At 39.7% G+C, this 23326-nt stretch overlaps 1 long non-coding RNA gene across 3 annotated transcripts in view; it reads left to right on the top strand.

Annotated features, from left to right (window-relative positions):
* Positions 1 to 23326, top strand: part of LOC145529427 (uncharacterized) — a 202113-nt gene that overhangs the window by 138903 nt on the left and 39884 nt on the right. The window contains exons 6-8 of one of the 3 annotated variants that reach the window (XR_014071210.1): positions 1657 to 1769; positions 3272 to 3477; positions 6291 to 6373. This is a non-coding gene — a long non-coding RNA (uncharacterized LOC145529427). Of the gene's footprint in view, positions 1 to 1656; positions 1770 to 3271; positions 3478 to 6290; positions 7662 to 23326 lie in introns of those variants that run through there. The other 2 variants (XR_014071212.1, XR_014071213.1) reach the window with 2 other exon arrangements.

Genomic DNA, 23326 nt, shown 5'->3' with positions numbered 1-23326 from the left:
GCAAAGAAATTTTAAGTGGGAGACTCTTAGGACCAAATTTACATTTTAGAAACAATGGATTGACTTTGAGGAGGAAACTAGTAGGTAGTAGGAATGGCAAAAAAATTGGGGTGTAGGAAGCTATTGCTGGGAATGGAAGCTGAAAGCCACTTTTACTCAGTGACTGATTTGGGTAGTAGACACAGGCAAGGTGGTATATTTTGATATCTTAAAAACCATCACTGAGCAGTAATTCCAGTTGTTCTTCCTTTGAAATTAAAGCTTACCCAAGTGATTTTTATGGCCTTCTTTGTACTAAAGGCTGTAATGTTTCTTTTTGCTAATGTCTTTTCCTTTTTTGCTACCATTGACTGTTTAAATCCTTTTCTGCCCATTTACCATTTGTATCATAACCCTCCTGTGTTTGCTCCTAATGTGTTATAATTCTTCATAATCTGGTCTTTGCCTGATCCCGATTCTCTCTAATATTTCTTTCCTCTCCCTTGAGGAAAGTATATCCATTTTTGGTTTCAAATGCTCATCACCTTTTGTAAATATTGAAGCAGCAATTCAATTTAATTTAAAAAATAATGTTTTTCTATTTCTTCTTCTGTCAATAAATTACCTTTGTCATCTTTTAAAGCTGTATTGTCTCATAATTTTCTTCTGTGCTCTTGTTGTTCCATTTTGTTGTTCCCCAGAGGATGTAAGAATATATATTGATATAATGAACAATGTGGAAATAAAAAAAAAAACAAGAAGAATTTAGGGTCATATTCATACTCTATAGTGTTTACTAGTGATCTATTTCAAAATAAAACATATATTTCAGTCCTGATGAATCAAATATTTAACAAACATTCTTTAAGTGGAGAAATATACATAGAAAAAATCACTAGTGACCCTGAGAGGCCTCTTTGGAAGAGTCTAGCCATGGATGATTTAACTTTGATTTCAGTCTTGCTGCTTGTACCAAGGGTTATCATAGCACTCATTGCTCATGAGGGTTCTGGGAGAATCAACAGGGGTCAGAGAGCAAAAAACATAAGATATAATATTAGATAAAATATTAGCAGCCCTGGAAATATTCACCAAGTCATATATTATGTTAGCGCTACTGTATTCCATGTAGGAAAATAAAAATGGGAAATTGCAAAAGCCACTTTCTTTTTTATTATAGAAATTAAAGGTCTAATTTACAATTATAAATTAATATAAATAGTCATTAATTCTATTTTATTAGTTCAGGTGCTTGGTGTATGATCATATACATATCACAGGATTTTTATAGAGTCTGCATTAGTGATTTTATATATATATATATATATATATATATATATACACACACACACACACACTGTATACATATATATGAGTATGTATTATAGATAGTGTGAGATTTTAAAAATTTACAGAATTGCAAAGATGCTCTGAGCAACCCTCCCTTAAAGTTCATATTAAACCATGTTTGTAAAAGTTAATTAATAGATACTTTTGCTTTCTTCTTCCTCTCTACTAATCACATGATGGTGTGTGATAATGCTGGTGCTTATGAAAATGATGGTAACAGTTACCAGTTCTTTATACCTAAAAAGCACGTTGGCACTTTCTGTCATGTATACAGTGGGCCACTTAACCTTCCATCCCTGCAATTTAAGCATTATTTTCATTTTACAGATGAAGGAAAAGAGGCACAGCAAACTAGAGGAATTTGCCCAAGGTCACCTAAGTGTATCAACTGTGTTGACCCCAGAACATTGACCATTCAAGGACACTGAGTGTAAAGAGAGGTAGACAATGACTCCATTTAACTCTTTGCAAGCTTGTTTTCCAATACTTTGGCTCCCTGATACAAATAGCCAACTCTTTGCAAAAGACCCTGATGATGGGAAAGATTGAAGGTAGAAGAAGAGACTGACAGAGGATGAGATGGATGGCATCACCAATGCTATGGACATGAACTTGGGCAAACTCCAGGAGACACTGAGGAAGGATACTGAGGGAAGCCTGACATGCTGCAGTCCATGAGGTCACAAAGAATCTGACATGACTTGGTGATTGAACAACAGCAAGCTTATTGTCACTGGGCATGTTTACAAAGAATCCTGATGACAACTCTCCATAATTTCTTTTTGTCTTGTATGATATGTTATACAGGTTTGTGTGTTAGGTGACCCAAAGGGTCACACTTCATAAATTTCTGTCTTGGCAAAATGTGGCAGTTATTTATCATCTCCCTTGAGCAAACTTGAGAATTTGTGCCTATACTGGTGAAAGTAAAGAATTAAATCACTACTGATTCGGAAAACTTGATCAACCTGAATTGTTGTTTAGATTATTTTCTTTCTTTGTTTTACTCTTTTTTGACCTTTAAAAAATTGATAAATATAATATATATTCAAAAAAGTACAAATAGTACATATATGTAATTTAAAATGGTTAGAAGAGAAACATCCATATACTAACAAACTCAGCTTACCAAATAGAACAATACCAGTGTCTTGATCTTCACATCTTTCTCCCTCCCTCTCAGAGTGAACCATTATCCTGAATTGTATCCTTTGCTCTTTTTTCATGATTTTAACATACATGTAGGTATTTCTATGCATTTATTGTACTGTTTTACTTTTGAACTCAGGCATTTGCGATTCATTCATTTTAATGCTCCTAGTTGTGTGTGTGTGCTAAGTCTCTTCAGTCGTGTCTGACTCTTCGTGACCCCACGGACTGTAGCCCGCCAGGCACCTCTGTCCATGGATTCTCCAGGCAGTTTTTCATTTTCACTGCTTAGTATTTTAGTAATACTATGTGAGGTATCAGTATTCCACAATCAACCCATTCTGTTATCAATGGATATTGGATTTTTCACACATTTTTGCTGCTCCATATGTGGTTGCTATGAACATTTTTTGTATATGTCTTCTGATGCACATATTTAAGGATTTCTTCTAAATATTGTCAAAGAATGAAATTGATGGGTCATATTATATATACATTTTCTTATTTGGTAGGTCAGGCTGAATTATTTTCTAAAGTGGTTGTACCAATTTTCTTTCAATTTTTCATATGATTATTGTTTGTGTTTCCTCTTCTGGTAAAATGCCTATTCTTGTCTTCCTCATTTTTCTAATACATAAAAGTCCTTTCTTTATTATTCCTTTTGGGTGAATTAAAAAGATGTATCTGGATGTTAATCCTTTGTCAGTTTTATGGTTGTCTCTCAGTTTTTGGCTTGATAAGTAAGAAATTCTTATTCTAAGTCCCTCTCCTTCCTCCATGCTTTTTTCTCCAGAATAGTCTGGAAACTTGGGTAACTAAATGAGAAGGAAGAAGCAAGGAGAGACAGAAAAAGATGACCACACTCCTTATTTGCCAGAACTTTCTTTTTGAATAGGCCCCAAATGAAGAAGATATAACTTGAAATAAAGATGGAAGTTTCAGCAATGACATGGAACCAAATTTAAATTGCAGAGCTGAGAGTACCGTTGGTGACTTAAGGTCAGTGTGGAACTTTGAATTACCCAAGAGTGACAAGCATGGTCATGAAAAACTGCCCAAGGTCTTACCCAGAAGAGGGGCAAGTCTTTCACTATAGCATACATTTTATTTTTTTATTTTTTTTTAATAAATTTATTTATTTTAGTTGGGGGGTAATTACTTTACAATATTGTAATAGTTTTTGCCATACATTGACATGAATCAGCCATGGGTTTACATGTGTTCCCCTTCCTGGACCCCCCCACCCACCTCCCTCCCCATCCCATCCCTCTGGGTCATCCCATTGCCCCGGCCCTGAGCCCTTGTCTCATGCATTGAATATGGAATGGTGTTCTGTTTCACATATGATAATACACATGTTTCAATGCTATTCTCCCAATATAGCATACATTTTAAAGGGCTAGTGGGAGACAACATTAGGTTGCATTATGATTAAATTTCACAAGTCCTGATTGTTCAGTATACACATTCATTTGATACATATTTGCTGAGAACCTGTCTAGTACTGGACCAGGCCATAGGTATAGAAGGGAGCACGGTAAGCACTGCTTCCACTTTGGGGGAGCCCATCATCCTGCATAGATCAGAAAACCTTTAGGAAGGAGAGGGCTTCCCTGGTGGCTCAGTGATAAAGAATCTGCCTTTCAATGCAGGAGACGTGGGTTCAACACTGACCCCGGAAGATTTCCATATGCCTTGGAGCACCTAAGCCCGTGTGCCCCAACTACTGAAGTCCATGTACTCTAGAGCCCATGCTTTGCAACAAGAGAATCCACCACAATGAGAAACCCGTGCACCACAACTAGAGAGTAGCCTCCGGTCCCTTCAACCAGAGAAGAGCCTGAGCAGCAATGAAGACCAAGCACAACCAAAAAGAAATGAATTAATAAAATTATTTTAAAAAAGAAAATCTTAGGGAAGGAGAACGTGACTTTTGAATGTCTCCTTGAGTCCTTGGCAGAACTTTGGCAACGCTACTTATAGGAAATAAAGCTTCAGTGACTAGCCCCCTTAGTCTAAATTTGTATGAGGGTAAAACTTAGAAAGAAGGCTAAGGTGGGAAGAAGGCTAAGGGGTCTTCTCTCCTTCCCGTATCTGCATGTTATGCATCTCCATATGAGAAGGAAATTAACCAATGGAATGTGAATGTACTCATTGTCACATAATGATTTAGTTAGTTTTAGTTGTTTTTCACGAGTTAATAAGTTGAAAATCTCAGTGGAACTGTGGCAATAGGACGAAATTGTACCTACTCACTTTCTCAGAAACTAATCATGTTAAATGTCAATGAGCATAGCCCTTTCTACAAATAGTCATGTTTTAATTTCAAAAGTAACAGTACTAATAGAATTAAATGAGAAACCAATAATAGTCTGCTGCTGACAGATTACTGTCAAGGTAAACTGACTTGGTAGTGGCTATAGGGGAAAAAACATCTACAAATACTGTAAGATAATAAAAACACTAAAAGATAAAATAAAAATTTTGTAGCTTCAGTGTCATTGAAACAGATACAACTAAGCATGTACACTTCAAACTCCTTAGAAGTAAGTTAAATCAGAATATTATGTTGATGTTTTGGACAGGATACTAAGTTACATTAATTGCTACATTCCAATGGATATGTTAGGCCATATGTAGTGTTTACCAGGGAGTTATGAAAAAATTGGTTAGAAGACTCTTGAACTACTTCATCCACTGAGTGTATAAAATTACTGAGAGTACAGATGGAGAGAGCTACTTGTAAATTTTTTTTTTCCTGGAGACCGTTTTCTGTGACTCCTATCCTCTACGGGGGGAATGTGGATAAAAGGTATTTCCTGCACCCAAGCTTGAGGAGAGTGGCCTCATCAGGTCTACTTGTAATGCTTACTGTGTAACTCATGTTGTTGGGTATGTATAAATTCTGACTTGAAAAGTGAAAGTGTAAATGTTAGTCACTCAGTCATATTCGATTCTTTGCAACCCCACGGACTGTATGTAACCCACCAAACTCCTCTGTCCATGGGATTCTCCAGGCAAGAATGCTGGAGTGGGTTGCCATTTCCTTCTCCAGGGGATCTTCCCAACCCAGGGACTGAACCCAGTCTCTTTGACTGAAGGCAGATTCTTCACTGTCTGAGCCACCAGAGAAGTCCATTCTGACATACTGCTTTGGAAATCCAGATGGCAAGAGTGGTGGACTGTTGAATTATTTTGGCAGCAGAGTGAATGAGTATGGCTGCTAGGTAGGGACTGACCTGCATCCCAGAATTGATCAGAATATCGGGTATATGAATGTTTCCTTTGGGCCAAATGAGAGGGTCATGCAGGATTGGCCTAGCACCATTTTAAATTTTACTCAGTAAAATACAGAACTACAAACAACCTGGGAATTGCTTTAGAATGTTCTCAGGTAAAAAAGGGAGATAGAAAAACGTTGAAAATTATTGGAGCTGCATGTTTGGTACATGAGCTTTCATTGTATCATTCTCTCTACTATGGGGATGCTTGCAAGCACCCATAATAGATAGTTCAGAAAATTCTGTTTCAAGGAGCCCCCTAGGGAAAGACAACGGGATTCCAACAGAAAGTCTGGTTTGTACCCCGAGAAAAATTGAGGGTTGAGAGAGCTCTGCAGCTAGAGGAGTCAAATGCATTGTCTATGTCAAGAGAACGTTAAGAGTGGTACCCAACGCCTGGGAACCTCTGTAGAATGTGTGAAGGAGGAACATTTCTCTGGCCTGGATATTGAGAAGCCATCATTGACAGTACCAATCAAATAAAAACTATCCTGTCCCCACTCATTTGTCCTTTTTGTCTTTCAAAAACAGGTCTGGCAAGTGGAGAAGAAGATAAATATGAGCAAGAGAGAAGAAACATGGAAGAAAGGAAAGGAGAGAGAGAAGCGAAGGAGGTGAGTTGGGGGAAGAGAGAAGTCTCACACCCCGTTTGTAGTTGAGGCAGGCAGCTTGTGTGCATCAGTTCACTTAGAAAGCAATGCAAACACCAGATGGAGAAAGAGAACAGGAAGACCTTGCTTCTCCTACCATGTCAAGGGCCTGTGTGCTACAAGGCTTTCTCAGGAAGGGGAAAAGGTTTTTAATTCTTGAACCAAGATCATAATTTTTGGTTAATATATGAGGCTGGACAATTTTAATCACTAATTTAAAATTTGGTTTGTGAATTAAAGTATCTACAGGATTTTATATTACCTCAGGGTGGCTTACAAAGTCATGGCTCTTTCCTGAGTTTTCCTCCGAGGGCAGGGGAAGAGTTACCTGTACTGAGTCCACTGAGAAATTTTGAAGAGATAGATTGAAGAAAAAGAGAAACCAAGAGACTTTTGGTTTGCTTTGCAACCATTCTGCTTAATCAGTCTGTTTTACACATTACTATCTCATTTTGACCCCATATCAACCTTCTGGGTTATCAGGGGAAGTATTATTCACTGCATTTTACCAGTAAAAAAATTAACTTGCAAAGAAGATGACTGATATTCCCAGGATCACCGTGTTAATAATTGTTGGAAGCAAAGCTAGAACTTGAGTCTTTAACTACTTTTCTGGTCCGAGGTTTTTGCACATTGAGTCTCCTAATGTCCTGGAGATTCAGAGAAACCCTGAGAGATGGGCTGAAAGGGTTAAGGAGTCTTCTGAGGTAATGGAAGCACTGGGGCCAACTTGTGGGTGCACCCTCTCCCTGGAACCTAGCCCCTCTGGGTCCCAGGGCTTCATCATTTCCTCAGTGATCTTGGAGACTGAGAGCTGAATCACGTCTAGAGAAGGCTGCTGGGGACAACTTGCCCAGGCCTTTGTTTACTGACATTAAACACCAGAGAAGGTTCTTGGAGGTTGTAATTTTCTCCTGACAGCCCAGCGTTGATCAACCAACCAATCAACCTCAGTCAATTATTCAGGTGCTCATCAAGCATTAATTGAACACCTACTCTGCTGAGCTTTAAAATATGCTTGTTCCTTGCCATCCATACTTCTGGAGAGTGTACCTGTACAGTTAATTGCCCATCTAGTGCATCCATTAGATCCTTAAGGTGGAGAAGTGGGCATTAGTTAGTTCATAGATAGATAATAATAGTATAAATTAATGAGCATCAAAATGTACCACCACTGTGCTTGGCACTGGAGATGTAATGGTCAGGGGGAAAAAAGAAAAGAAATAAGAAAGAGAAAAAAATGCAGAGAAAATGGGATATACAGTCTAGGAGGAGAAATAGACATTAATAAAAGACTTACACAATAAAAGCTGAATGTTAGATGTGGTAAGTGTGAAGAAGAGGTGCATTGTGTTATGAAACTCTAGCATGTGCAAGGATTTGAGCTCTGGTTAGCAGAGTCAGGGCAAGCTGAAGGAGTTTAACATTTCATCAGCACAGATTAAGTCAGTGCCTTTGGTTGGAGTCAGGGAGGAGGAAAGGGAGATAATTTTTAAAGACTTCCCCTCCTGAAGTATTGTCTTTCTTCCTTGAGAAAAATAGACTATGAATACAAATAAAATTAAAATGGTATTAATTTCCATGGGGAGAGCATCTTACTTTCATTGATCTAGGACACACGAAAATCTGAACTTAGTACTTTTGTAACTTCCGTGCTTTTAATTTCTGTGAAATAAGCTCTTTGTTATGCTCTAGGCTTTGAGAGAGCAGGAATTAAGTCTTGGACTTAATTTCTTTTTAATGAACATGGTGACAAAAAAACGTTGACAGAACTCAGCAGCAGTCTCTCCTTCCTGAGGCAGAGGACGGTGGCAAAGAGGACAGGAGGATATGAGCTAAGAAGTGGATAGTCACCCACAACAACTTTGGAGTTGGCAGGTTGTTGCAAAGAAGATGAAGCACTAATGACCCAGGGTTTCAACAGGGCTATTGGTGACCCAGGGGAAATCTTCCTGGTCTCTGGGATGTTCAACCTCTCTCTCTTTATTATTTATTCCCATGCTTAGCACAGTGCATGGCACAAGTGGTGGTTTAGTTGCTAAGTTGTGTCTGGCTCCTGCGATCCCATAGACTGTAGCCTGCCAGGCTCTGTCCATGGGATTCTCCAGGCAAGAATAGTGCAATGGGTTGCCATTTCCTTTTCTAGGGGATCTTCTTGACCCAGGGACTGAACCCAGATCTCCTGAATTGCAGGCAATCTTCTTCATTGCAGGCAGATTCTTTACTGACTGAACCACCAGGGAACTTGTTCTCAAAACCTGTTAACTGAATAGACAATGGCACCGCAAACTATTTTTAAACATCTTGAAACCAAGAACTTATATGAAGTAAAGGTTATCAAAAGAAAGTGAGGACCTTGGAAAGAATGGAGAAAAACCAAGCTTGCCAAATAGGAGGGCTGACACAGTGCTTGTAATTTGCTTGACATCCACATCGACCCTTAGCTTCCTATTCGCTGCCTATTGTCAAACACTGATTCTTGGGTTAATGAGCAGGTGGATCAGTGAATCTCTACCCTTCTTTCTCAGGAGTATTCATGAAGGACAGAGCTGGGAAACCTGGTTCAATCACTGGAGTGGGGAGAGCAGGCTGATGAATCAGGATGGCCACTGCCAGGTTATTGATCTTGGAAGGGGTTCTCGAGGGCTGCTGCCCAGGAGACACAACAATACCCAACTACCCCTGCACTTCACGTGGTGAAATAGAGTGGGGAGACAGAGGGGAGGGACTGGGTGCAGCCTGTCTATCTTTTGGTCCTGGAAGAAGGAGTGATGACTCAGCTCCACAGTTTTCTTTAAGATTTCTGTACGAATTCACTGTAACTCTAATTACTAGTTACTATCTCACGGCGGCAACAGTCAATGAAGAGTCCTGTGTGCACTGAGCCATCATCCTGACATCAGATCAATGACTTGCTACACTCTTGGGAATATTCGTAACTACACTGCAACCTCTTATAAAGTGCTTTAATCAAATCAGAAAAATACACTCCAATAATCGAAAGATGAATTGCAGGAATAATAATGTAACAATCTGAAAGGAAAGGAAAATAACTGTTGCTTACTGAGAAGTTTACAATAAATTTCAGAATCTATCAAATTTTCTTGCTCTCAAGATAATTTTGATGACTAGAACAATGCCTGGCAAACTTCGGTGTTCAATAGCTGTTTGTTAAATGAATGAATGAATCTTCAGGCTCTGCTAATATTCATTTTGTGACTTTGTACAAATTCATAATTATAGTTACTTCCCTGAAGTAATAATGGACTCAGAAATGAATCCCTCGGTTTTGAACCTGACTTTGGGCTCTATGAGGCTTGCTCTTCAGGGTTGAATGGGATAGGTGTTGTTCTTCAGGGTACTTGTTTTTTGTGTTCTTTATTTGCTCTTACTTTTGTTTGGTGTGTATGTGTGTTAGTCTCTCAATCATGGCTGACCCTTTGCGACCCCATGGACTATAGCCCGGCAGGCTCCTCTGTCCATGGAATTCTCTAGGCAAGAATACTGGAGTGGGTTGCTATTTTCTTCTCCAGGAGTCTTTGCAACCAAGGGATAGAACCCAGGTCTCCTGCATTGCAGGCAGATTCTTTACCATCTGAGCCACCAGGGAAGCCCTTGGTGCTCCATATCCATTGCTAATTGTAGGTAAGTACTCTGTCTGGTTCTTGAATGATCCAGGTGGAGTGAGGGAAGCTACATAGGAAAAGACCTCACAGCTTGTCTCCCTTGCTGTATTCCACAGGAAACTTACAGATAAGTCAGGGAACTTTTGTCTCCTTCAGGTATATAAATCCACTACAGCCCATCCCATCCACTGACTATAGCTAAAAACTGAGAAAAATGTAAACTATCAAAGACCCAAGAATCAAAATTAACAAAAGCAGGCATATTGTGAAAGGGCAATTCATGGGGTAGGGGGAGGGGACAGTGAGCTATTCCTTGTTTCATTTTATTTATTTTTTCTTTTGTGGATTTACCCTGAGGGCAGGCCTCAGTCACAGAGCTCTGGTTAAAAAAAAACCAAAACACCCAAGAAGCTCTGTCCTTCTGGATAGAATAACTAGAGAAAAGAGCATCTGTGAGTCAGAAAATATGGAGGAGTCTTGGAGAGAGGAAAGTTGAAAATGAAGTTCACTTTATTTCTGTGTGAATGCACACAGATCTCAGATTAGCTCCTAAACTACGCATGTGTGATTCAGACCCATAGCAGTATATCACAGGCTTAGAGACTTAAACTGACATTTGAACCACTGCTCACAGAAGGTGAAACAAAATTTGTAATCTGAACCTAAATGAGTTGATTGCCTGCTAAAGCAAAATTATATTATTCTGAATTGTAATAGGACCCAGAGTCAACAAAATATAGCATTCATAAGGTCAGGCATACAATCCAAAATCAAATACAAAAAAGCCTGTTGCTTAGTCCCTCAGTCCTGTTTGACTCTTTGCAACCCCGTGGACTGTAGCCTGCCAGCCTCCTGTGTCCATGGTATTTTTCAGACAAGCATACTGGAGTGGGCTGCCATTTCTTTCTACAAGTTACTTTAATTCTTGTTAAATACAACTCTGTACAGATTGCACATTTTACACCAAAACAGCTCAGTATCACAGTTAGAGAAAGGAGAACACCATCTGAAAAATGTTCATTTTTCTAGCCCGCAAAACGCAGCAGATGCTGGCCTTCAGGGTCAGAACAAAACCAACTGCACAATTCTGTAAACACCTAAGAAAATGTCCTTTCTCAAGAGAAAGGACACTCAACAGAATGGACAATCAAGAAAAAGCCAATCCCAAGGTGATTCAGATGTTGACCATAAACAAAGACTTCAAAGTAGTTTTTATATCTGTGACCCATGAAGTAAAGAAAACATAGATTTCAAAAAGAAAGTATAAAAAAGAACCAAGTCAGAATTTTAGAACTGAAAATTTAATATCTGAAATAAATATCTCTCTGAGTGGGTTCTATAAAAGAATGATGAAGACAAAGGCAAGACTGAAGACTGATCAGTAGAATTTATCCAATTTGAAAAACAGAGGGCAAAGTAGATTGAAAAACCATAAGAACTGAAATTCAGGTGCCTGGGGGACAATATAAAGAGGTCTGACATGTGAAAAGGAGTCCCTGAAGGAGAGGACAAAGATTGAGACCAAAAAAAAAAAAAAAAAAAAAAGTGAAACTATAGTAGCCAAACCCAAATTGGGTGAAAGGCAAAAATGTACAAAATCAAGCTCAGTGAAGTTTAAACAGAATTAACTCAAAGAAAATCATGCTTAGACATATTATAAGAGAACTGTTGAAAATCAAAGTTCTAATAGTGGCAAGAGAAAATGACATCCTGTATGCAGCGGACCATGATTTGAATTTTCATAGATTCCTCATCAGAATCTATGGAGGCCAGAAGACAATGGAATAACTTCTTTAGATTGCTAAAAGAAAAAAAATACTGTTAATCCAAAATTCTAAATTCTGTAAAATATCTTGAAGAATTTTAAAGTGAAATAAAATATTTTTGGAAGAAAAAAACTTGAAAAATTTTCTCCAGCATACCTGCTCTATAAGAAATGCTAAATAATATTGTTTAGACTGAAGGAAAGTGAGGGTAGCTGGATTTTTAATATTTTTAAGAGTGATAGAAGACAAACAGGGAGGCACCTAGCTCCATAATTATAAAGGACTATTCTTTTTCCTCATAAATTCTTTAAAATATAATGGCTGTATTATTAAATAAAGTGAAGATTATAATGTGTTGAGTAGAGTTTTCAGTATATGTATGTGTAATACATACGACAAATATTAGCATACAGTTCAGTTGGAGGGGTGAAAAAAGACTATTATTTTAAGTTATTTTTTTCTATTTTATAGAAATTGGTAAATGATAGGTTAGATACATATATTATAATCACTAAAGTAACCCTTAAATATAATACAAAGATGTATTGCAAGAAGGCTAATAGGTAAATTAAAATAGAATAATAAAAAATTTTCAAATAACCAAAAAGAAAGCATCAAAGAGAAACACAGAAATAAAACACAAAGGGGTAAAGAGAAAACAAATAAGATAGTAGACCTAAATCCAAGCATATCAATTGAAAGAAAGTTTGAAAGTGAAAGTTGCTCAGTTGTGTCTCTTTGTGACCCTATGGACTGTAGCCTGCCAGGCTCCTCTGTCCATGGAATTCTCTGGGCCAGAATACTGGAGTGGGTAGCTGTTCCCTTCTCCAGAGGATCTTCCCAACCCAGGGATCAAACCCAGGTCTCCTGCATTGCCAGCGGATTCTTTACTGTCTGAGCCACTAGGGTATTAAATGTTAATGTCTCAGACACTAAAATTATAGGCAGAAATAAAAGTGGGTAAAAGCAAGACCCTACTACATACTACCTAGGAGATATACATATTAAATACGAAGACAGGTTGAAAGTAAGTTTGGGGACAATGAAGTGAAGTATTAGTTGCTCAGTCATGTCCGATTCTTTGTGATCTCATAGACTGTAGTTCACCAGGTTCCTCTGTCCATGGAGTTCTCCAGGCAAGAATACTGAAGTCGTTTGCCATTTTCTTCTCCAGGGGACCTCCCTGACCCAGATATTGAACCCAGGTCTCCTGCATTATAGACAGATTCTTTATCATCTGAGCCACCAGGGAAGCGATATATATCATGAAAACAGTAAGTATATCAAGACTAAAATGGCTTTTTAAAACTTCAGATTAAATAGACTTTAAGACTCAGAGTGGGGCCTCCCTGGTGGTCCAATGGTTAAGAATCCACCTTGGAATGCAGGAGATACTGGTTTGACCCCTGGTCCGGAAGGACCCCACTTGCCACAGGGAAGCTAAGCCTGTGTGCTGTAACTATTGAGCCAGTGCTCTCGAGTTTGTGAGCTGCAAATACTGAGCCCATGTGCTGCAACTGCTGAAGCCCGAGTGTCCTAGACCCCATGCTATACAGCAAGAAAAGCCACCACAACGAGAAGCCTGTGCACCACAACCAGAGAATAGTCCCTACTTGCCACAGCTAGAGAAAACTCACATACAGTAATGAAGACCCAACAGAGCCAAAACATAAATAAACATATATATATAAAGTGTTAAAGGAAAGACTCAGTGTTGCTAGAGAGATATGTTGCTGCTGCTAAGTCGTTTCAGTCGTGTCCGACTCTTTGCGACCCCAAAGACGGCAGCCCACCAGGCTCCCCCGTCCCTGGGATTCTCCAGGCAAGAACACTGGAGTGGGTTGCCATTTCCTTCTCCAATGCATGAAAGTGAAAAGTGAACGTGAAGTCGCTCAGTCGTGTCGGACTCTTTGTGATACCATGGACTGTGGCCCACCAGGGTCCTCTGTCCATGGGATTCTCCAGGCAAAAATACTGGAGTGGGTTGCCATTCCCTTCTCCAGGGGATCTTCCCGACCCAGGGATCAAACTCGGTGTATGCATCTAATAATAGGGCTTCAGATACACTCTCCAGATCACTGGGGCATCTTGAGGATGGCAATGCCAAGCCTGTAGGGCATCCTCAGCATGGCTTCAGCGATGAGAATGCATGTGGCCCTTGAGTCACAGTGGGTCAGGCATAAAGTTAGGAGGGTTGAGATTCTCTCACCCTTGGCTAAGTAGCCTTTGAAGGAATTTTATCCATGACATTGTTAGTGTCTAGGCAGTAATCTCTTCTAGGAGATCATCTTTTCTTCCCAGTAGGAGAACAAATAAAAACAAGTTAAAAATAGTCAACTTCACATTTTAAAATGTCCAGGTGTTTCCCTGTGACGACTACAAAAGCAATGAAGATTTTTCTTTAGGGAAATTCAAATCAAAGATAAATAAATGAAAACCTTAGCTTTTATTTGACCTCCTCTGCTTTACTTTATAAATTAACCAGGCTCCTCTTTAGGACAACATTCAATACCTAGTGGCATAGAAATAGGTAACATAACCTTTTGCAAATGGAAAACAATTTCCAGGTTTTAGGGACTGAATTGTGTTCCCTGAGATTCCTATGTTGATATCCGATCCATCTCAGAGTGTGGATCTTAGGGGACAGGATCTTTCAAGATTAAAGGTGAAGTCCCAGGGTGGGCTTTTATCCAGTATGCATGCCATCTTTATAAGAAGGGGAAATTAAGATGCAGATACACACAGAGAAGACCATGGGAAGACACAGGGAGAAGACAGCCATCGATCTATGAAACAAGGAGAGACCTCAGAAGAGACCAGCCATCCTGACATTTTGATGTTGGACTTGTAGGCTTCAGAACTGTGAGCAGACACATTTCTGTTGTTTAGGCCATCCAGTCTGTGGTACTTTATGATGGCAGCCATGGCAAACATAGATTACATGAATGTCAGGCAAGCAGCAGGAGTAAAGTGGAATCCTTCTGGAACTAAGGAACACCTAAACAGTCTGTAATAGAAAACATCCCTGTTCTGTGAAGGCAGTCACTCATACCCCAGGATTTTATTGTTAGTATTTGTGAAATTTTTCAATATTGCATAAGCATATATACAGGAGTTTCTTGTGTAATGAGAATAATGGGAGTAATAATAAATGTCGGAGTGGATGTAATTATGGCTGAAAGGATGACTTTATTACCCAGGAAAGGATACTGTTGGCCAGAACCAATTCCTTAGACTGCTCTGGCAGTCTGTTATTATTATTATTTCTAGTCCTTCCTAGATTTCATTCTTTTAGATAAAAACATGCATATCAGCATTGGAGTTTGATTGCCTTATGGGCATAAAGCTTTGCATATTTACTGCCCATGAATCATATCAGTATGTGAAATCCAGAGAAGATTCAATTTTTCCTGCTAGATGCACCTCCAGCCGTTTAATTAAAATATGTATTATTAATAAAACTATATTTAAGTCATATTTTTTACAGATATGACTGAAACATTAAGTGCAAATTGTTTCATACTTTCACAGTAATTTGCTTTTAACGTTATGTGCCTTAATCAAGGTAGCTCGCGAGTTGAAGGTTTGTGGCATCGCGGACTTCTGAAGAGCGAAGTTGCAGAAAGCAAGTGGAAACCGGTGATTAATGAAAGGACATATTTACTTTTCAGAAAGACTTTGTGGTTTTATTGCAGAAGGGATCTGTACTGAATAGCAAAAGGCCTTAAAAGAAATAGCAGAAAAGAATATTTCGTCCCTATTTCAGTGCATAGCCATGACATTTGCCATTTGCATGCTGGCTTTTTTCGTGTGTCTGAACCAGCGCTGTATCTCAGCCTGGCCGTCTACCTTTAGATGTCATAGTTGTTCTTCCACTGAACTGCTCCAGCTTCAGCTCTGCACTTTCACAATTCTTCCCCTTTCCAGAAACCTTGTATAATCAGTAAGACTGATTAGAAGCACTGTAGCTCACTTAGAGACTTCTTAGCAAGAGATTGATTCAAAATCATTTTATTTAAAATAGGTGATGAGGGTGATGGCTGGCTGACTCTAACAGATGCTGTGTAGCTTTGCTGTAAAATGTACCCATGGTTTATGGATTTGGTTCTTCCAGATGACAAATTTTCCAGACTCTCACTTTCGATCCAAGTGGTGATGGTGAGCAGTAGGGTGGAGAAAACAGAAAGGAAGAAAATTAATATGTAATGACTGCTCTGTGCCAGACTCCATGCTAACCCATTTGCCAGTTATGTCATTCAGTCCTCAGGTAAAGCTTCAAGAAAGAAATGCTTGTCTCATGTGTTTCACACGAGGAAATAAGGCTCTGAAAAGTGACTGGCTCAGCTTCACAGCTGGAAAGTGACTGAGTGCAAACCTTTGACTCTTTCACTCCGAAGCTCAGGGGAGACCACTGTATGTTCTCTTGCTTGTTGGGCCTCTACGAACATGCTTTGTTATGTCCACCTGCCACTGATTATATGAACATTCCCCACCTCTCCCCCACCCACAGATCCTCCAAAAACTCAGCTTAGCTTCTTTCCCTTATGATTTGCTCCTGGAGTCCTTCTGTTATTCTTCCTTTCACCTCACTGGTTTCTCTCTCCACCATGCATGAAAATTCTAAGTTACATCTAGGTAGAGTGATGATTAACTATTTTGACATCTTCTATAAGTATAGAATCTTACATCTATCATACTATCATGTTTACCGTTTTCAATTGAATTTCATTATAATAGTTCTTTTCTTTTCTAAGTGGACTGACTGCTAAAAGTGAATATATAAAAGTAACTTGTCTGTGGCTCCAGAGCCTGTAATTACAGAGTTCACGTTAATGAAGCCCTCTCCTTTACTTTAAAACTAGTTTGTGTGTGTGTGTGTGTGTGTGTGTGTGTGTGTGTGTGCGCGCGCGCGTGTGTGCGTGCTCAGTCAAGTCCAACTCTTTGCAACCCCATGGACTGTAGCCTGCTAGGCTCTTCTATCCATGGGATTCTCCAGGCAAGAATACTGAAGTGGGTAGCCATTTTCTCCTCTAGGGGATCATCCCAACCCAGGGATCAAACCCTAGTCTCCTATGTCTCCTGCATTGCAGGAAGATTCTTTACCACTGAGCCACCAGAGAAGCCCTAAAACTAATCTAATAAGAAGTTATTAGCTCAGATAACGGAGAAGGCAATGGCACCCCACTACAGTACTCTTGCCTGGAAAATCCCATGGATGGAGGAGCCTGGTGGGCTGCAGCCCATGGGTTCGCGAAGAGTCAGACACGACTGAGCGACTTCACTTTCACTTTTCACTTTCATGCACTGAAGAAGGAAATGGCAACCCACTCCAATATTCTTGCCTGGAGAATCCCAGGGAGGAAGGAGCCTGGTGGGCTGCCGTCTATGGGGTCGCACAGAGTTGGGCACCACTGAAGCGACTTAGCAGCAGCAGCAGCAGCAGCTCAGATAAAAAAGAAACATTTTTATGTTTCCTTTCCTTGAGATATATGTGTATATGGACATATGTGGTTTGATTCTTATTCCACAATATCTGCTTAGATGCCACTGGATTAGGAAGTTCTCCTTGAAGAAGAAATAAGAGCTTGAAGCTGACTTAAGCCATAGAATAAACCACTAAAATGTGTTTAGTATGGCATGTTGTTGTTGTTTAGTTGTCAAACCATGCCCAACTCTTTTGTGACCCTATGGACTATAGCCCAGCAGGCTCCTCTATCCATGGGATTTCCCAGGCATGAATACTGGAGTGAATTGCCATTTCCTTCTCCAGGGAATCTTCCTGACACTGGGACACTGGGATTGAACCCACATCTCCTGCATTGGCAGACTGATTCTTTATCACTGAGCCATCTGGGAAGCCCTTAGTATGTTATAGGAACCTTTCCTAACATAATGTTCATGTTATAAGGATATGTAAATTCACCTTTTTGCCTTCAGTTTTCCCCATTCCTTCACACTAACTATAGAAACTGAACTGAGCATTCTGTTGCCACTAGAAAAATAGATGCTTCTTTCCTTCCCCTAACTGGTAGGAGTGTAGACCTTTGTTTAAAATAATAACAGTCACCATGCTTGGAAACCAAGGGAAGCCAAGCAAAATCAGGTCTACATTTTCAATAATTGCAAAAGAAATAGTGGGCAAACAGAAAGTCTCCCACGCCCATCAAAAACCTAAATCCCAAGAAGTAAGTGGTGAATTTCTGGGTCTGGTTTGGCAGAGTGCTGGTGAGTTTCTGTACACTGTATAATTTTTTATTTTGCTTTTCACTGAGCATCCCTTGGAGAGTACTCCACCTGCTTCCCAGAGGAGCTGCTGCCTCCTGACTTCTCAGGGCTCTTGGCGTGGAAATTAACTAAACTCCAAAAGCCCTTGCATGCTCTGGAAAACAAACAAAACACACTCCAAGGGACTTATTATTTGCAACACTCAAATTCCAACACATGCTCATGCATAGACACATGCTCACGCACATGCAAGACACACAGATATACATACTTCAAAGTAGGGAAACTAATTTTAAAAATTTTGTTAGCTGGACACCCAAAGCAGCATGTTCTCTCTCAAATCAGCCTGACACCTAAATAGTAGAAAATACCTAAAATAAATACAATTAACCGAGCACCAAATTTGCACAAATACCAGTCTTGAAGAAAAGTCTGAGAAGAAATAGGCTAGGGAAAGCCAGCCTCTCTGGCAGGAATGGGTAATGGAAAGCCCTTTGTGAAGAAGCAGCTGTTAAAACACCCGCCATACCATATGGGCCATTTGAGTGAAAACATTGCTGGGTTAGGTGATTTTTTTTTTTTTTCAATGGGTCCCATTCATTTTCAGAATTGGGAAGTCCCAGGAGCACCTCGGACTTCCCTGGTGGCCTGGAGGAGCCTGGCGGGCTCCAGTCCATGGAGTCATAAAGAAAAGACTTGGACACAACTTAGCAACTAAACAGCAACAACAGAAGCATGTGTAAAATAGATAGCTTGTGAGAAGTTGCGGTATATCACAGGAAGCCCAGCCTGGCACTCTGTGATGACCTAGAGAGGTGGCATGAGGGAAGGAGAGGGAGACTCAAAAGGGAGTAATATATGTCTACTTATGGCTGATTTGTGTTGTTGTACAGCAGAAACCAACACAACACTGTAAAGCAATTTTCCTCCAATTAAGAAAAAAACAAATAATGAAGAAATGACACATTGAAAGTTCAAACTAACAGACATATATATAAAGCTCATATCTAACAATTAATGGACACTTATTTGTTAAGGCACACATGGAGCATTTTTCATGATTGACAATATTCTACTCAATAAAATGTGGTGACCTAAATGGGAAGGAAATTAAAAAGAGAGGCGATATATGTATGCTTGTGTGCATGCTAAGTCACTTCAGTCATGTCTGACTCTAGAACGTTATGAACTATAGCCCACCAGACTCCTCTGTCCGTGGGATTCTCCAGGTAAGAATACTGGAGTGGGTTGCTGTGCCCTTCTCCAGGGGATCTTCCTGACCAAGGGGCTGAAGCCATGTCTCTTGCATCTCCTGCAATGGCAAGCGGATTCTTTACCACTGAGCCACCTGAGAAACTCATGGTAGTGTATATATGTTGATGCTACTTCCTCCATTCAGCCCACTCTTAGTTAATTCACTTTGCTATGCAGTAGAAACTAACACAACATTGGAAAGCAACTATACTCCAATAAAAGTTTTTTTAAACAGAATGAATTCAACCCCCCCCGCAAATAAATAAATATATTTTAAAATGAATCCTCAGTAAGCTATAGACTTGGGTGAAAATGATATGCCAGTAGGTTCGTCAGTTGTAAGGAATGGACCTCTCTGGTGGGGGATGTTGATAGTGGGAGAGGCTATGTTTACGTCGAAATCTCTGTACCTGCCACTCAATTTTGCTACAAACCTAAAACTCTTCTGAAAAGGAATCCATATCAATAGATGATATTCTATGACAGCAATGTCAATAATGGTATCAATAGCAAAACATAGTTTAAATAAAAATCATTTGTAGAGTAAAAATGGCGTTCTAAAGAATTCATTGTTTGCATAAAAAAGCATAAATTGGAAGATGCTTAGAACTGAATATTACAGGTAAGTATACTTGGCTTCCACAAGTGGTAGAAACCACCAAGAAGGCACAGTGCACATATGTGCATGCTTAGTTGCTCAGTTGTGTCTGACTCTTAGCAATGCTATGGCCTGTAGCCCGCCAGGCTCCTTTATCCGTGGGATTCTCCAGGCAAGAATATTGGAGTGGGTTGCCATTCCCTCCTCCAGGGGAAGAAGGCACAGTAAAGGTGCTTATAAGTAAAATCTTTTGCAAATTTATGTTGCAGAGTCTGAAACTTACTTTCCATGACAAGAATTGTTGTAAAATAAATTGTCTACCTAGGAATTTTTTTAAATCAACAGATTCAGCATAATGTCCAAAGAAAGGAGAACAGTCAAATCAAGACAAAAAGTCTGGCAAAACCTCTCAGGTATTTGTAGTCAAATGTAATCTTACCTTTTAAATAAAGCCTGCTTCAGAATAAATGGAGGTTCTTAAAAGAAAATGTGGTTACATTCATCCCCTACTCCCATTTCAGTTCTGTTAAACAAGTATTTATTAAGGGTTTTTGATGCACAAGATACCAAAATAGGTAATTGGGGAATACAGGTGAGTCAGGGCGGTACCTTACCCCCAAAGAACCTTCAGAATACTGAGAGACAAGCTCAAAAAAGGTATCCACTGAATAAAATGTGTTGAGTGCACAGAGGTTTTCCTTGTGTGTTAAGGGACCACACAATATGGATTCTTGTCCCAATCTGGAGTTCAAGAATTACTTTTGAAAGAAAGGGTCATCCAAGTTTTCCAAGGCAGCAAATTACTTTTTCCCCTGGACTGCAAGGACATCAAACCAGTCAATCCTAAAGGAAATCAACCCTGAATATTCATTGGAAGGACTGATGCTGAAGCTGAAGCTCCAATACTTCCGCCACCTTATGCCAAGAGCTGACTAATTGGAAAAGACCCTGATGCTGAGAAAGATTGAGGGCAAAAGGAGAGACGGTAGCGAGGACAAGATGTTTAGATCACGTCACCAACCCAACGGACTTGAATTTAAGCAAATTCTGGGAGATAGCGAAGGAGAGGGGAGCCTGGTATGGTGTACGGTCCATGAGGTCGCAAAGTCATACACGACTTAGTGATTAAACAAAAACATGCATGAACTAACCTTCACAGTTTAAGCAAAATGTGCTAAAGAATTTAAATTTCTCTGTATTTCTCTGAAATATCCAAAACATGCTCACAGGCCATTCATCAGCTTCTCAGTTGCACTGCCCAAGGCAACTCAGAAAAGAAAAAGGGAAACAGCAACAACAGACAACAGTTACTCATTAGTAGCCCTAAGCAGACTGGACTGGGACCGCTCTTCCAAGACCCTTGCAAGCTGAATCAAGCTTTTGGAAACAGCAGCCCAGGGCAAGTAAGTACCAGCATATGACAGCACAATATTAAACTTTTTTTTTTTCAAATCTAAAAATTAACATCCCAACCATCAGACTGGAAAGTATACAGGATGCAGATTACCATTGTAATGTGTGTTTACTGCTTGCTCTCTCAGTTGATAGCACTATACTAGTAACTGAGGGAGAAAACAGAGATTGATCAGGAAGAACATAATCCGGCCTCTTAGAATTGATTGTCACCTGGCAAATAGAACATGACTAGGTCATTTAAAATATTTTATTCAGTCCAACAGAGGACGAGATGGTTGGATGGCATGACTCAAAGGACATGAGTTTGAGCAATCTCTGGGAGTTGGCAATGGACAGGGAAGCCTAGCATGCTGCAGTCCATGGGATCACAAAGAGTTGGACACCACTGAGGGACTGAATTGAACTGAATCGATTCAGTCTGATGTAATTTTAAAAGTAACTGATTAAACTCACTCAAGTAAATTTTCAATGTCTTATTCACATCTCACCCTTCATTCAGGAGGCTTTCGGAACTTTCCCCAGCTCCAAAGCCAGAATGAGAAAAGTATAAATAAGGAAAGCAGGAGACAATACTTTAATAGATCTCAGCCACCTTGCTGCCATGAGGCGCTCCTGTCTGTCTGTGTTAGTCACTCAGTTGTGTCTGACTCTTTGCGACCCCATGGACTGTAGCCTTCCAGGTTCCTCTGTCCATGGAATTCTCCAGGAAAGAATCCTGGAGTGGGTAGCCATTCCCTTCTCCAAGGGACCTTCTCGACCCAGGGATCGAACCCAGGTCTCCTGAATTGCAGGCTGATTCTTTACTGTCTGAGCCACCAGGGAAGCCTAGACCTTAAAATAGCACATTTACACTAGCCTACTCATTGCAGTGGCTCCAAGACCAACACACAGAGCAGAACCAAACTGTGTTCAGTGAGCCCAGCCTAGATTTTCAGTTCTCAAAACACAGACACATGAGTGAGCCCAGCTGAACACAGCCTGGAGGAGCCAATAAATGATTGCTGTTTTAAATCACTGAGTTGTGGGGACCAATTTCTAAGCAGCATTTCTCTGGCAATGACTGACTTATACACCACACTTTTTCTATTGTACTTGGAGAGCTACTGTGGGCACATTCATTTAGTTATGTTGTGATATTTATTTAAGACATACGTCTTGAGTACTGGGGCTTCCCTGATAGCTCAGTTGGTAAAGCATCCACCTGCAATGCAGGAGACCCCGGTTCAATTCCTGGGTTGGGAAGATCTGCTAGAGAAGGGATAGGCTACCTACTCCAGTATTCTTGGGCTTCCCTTGTGGCTCAGCTGGTAAAGAATCCGGCTGCAATACAGGAGACCTGTGTATGATCCCTGGATTGGGAAGATCCCCTGGAAAAGGGGAAGGCTATCCACTCCAGTATTCTGGCCTGGAGAATTCCATGGACACAACTGAGTGACTTTCATTTTCACTTTTACTTGAGTATTCACCATGTGCCAGGCATGGAATTACCATTGTGAACAAATGGGCACAATCTTGAGTCTTGGCATGTATTAGGATCACCGGCTTAAAAAAGTTAGAAAACAATTTTGTATGATTTGTGTAGGTAAACAGTGCTAAGGATGGTAGATATCAATTATAAAACAAAACAAATATAAAAATATAATGTATTCCTTCTTTCTTCCTGGACAGAATATAACGTAACAGCAAATTCCTCTTAATTAAGCCCTCTGTACCTCCTGAAACAGTAAAATACTCTTTGTCTCCAAGTTAATTTCAGGTTAGTTGTTCTAAGTGAACAAAAGCAGATAATTTAAGCAAATACTCAGAGCAACGTAAACTGTTGATTAAAAAAAAAACAAAAAAGTGGATCATAAATAAATTACTGGAAACTTACTTCTTTCCTTAATATATTTTAAAGAAAATATGTTTGCATAATCTATTTCATTTTCTTTAAAAAAAAAAAAAGAACTGTTTAATTCCAGTGCTGGCATCAAGGCAGATTGAGATAACAGGCTTTTCCCTTTAGCTAAAAGAACCCACAGTTGAAATGAAA

The sequence above is a fragment of the Giraffa tippelskirchi genome, chromosome 12 (assembly GCF_054371585.1).
Source record: "Giraffa tippelskirchi isolate mGirTip1 chromosome 12, T2T-mGirTip1v1.2.pri, whole genome shotgun sequence".
NCBI lineage: Eukaryota > Metazoa > Chordata > Mammalia > Artiodactyla > Giraffidae > Giraffa > Giraffa tippelskirchi.
Note: the sequence above shows the minus strand (reverse complement) of the source record. Positions and strands in the feature narration are given on the sequence as shown.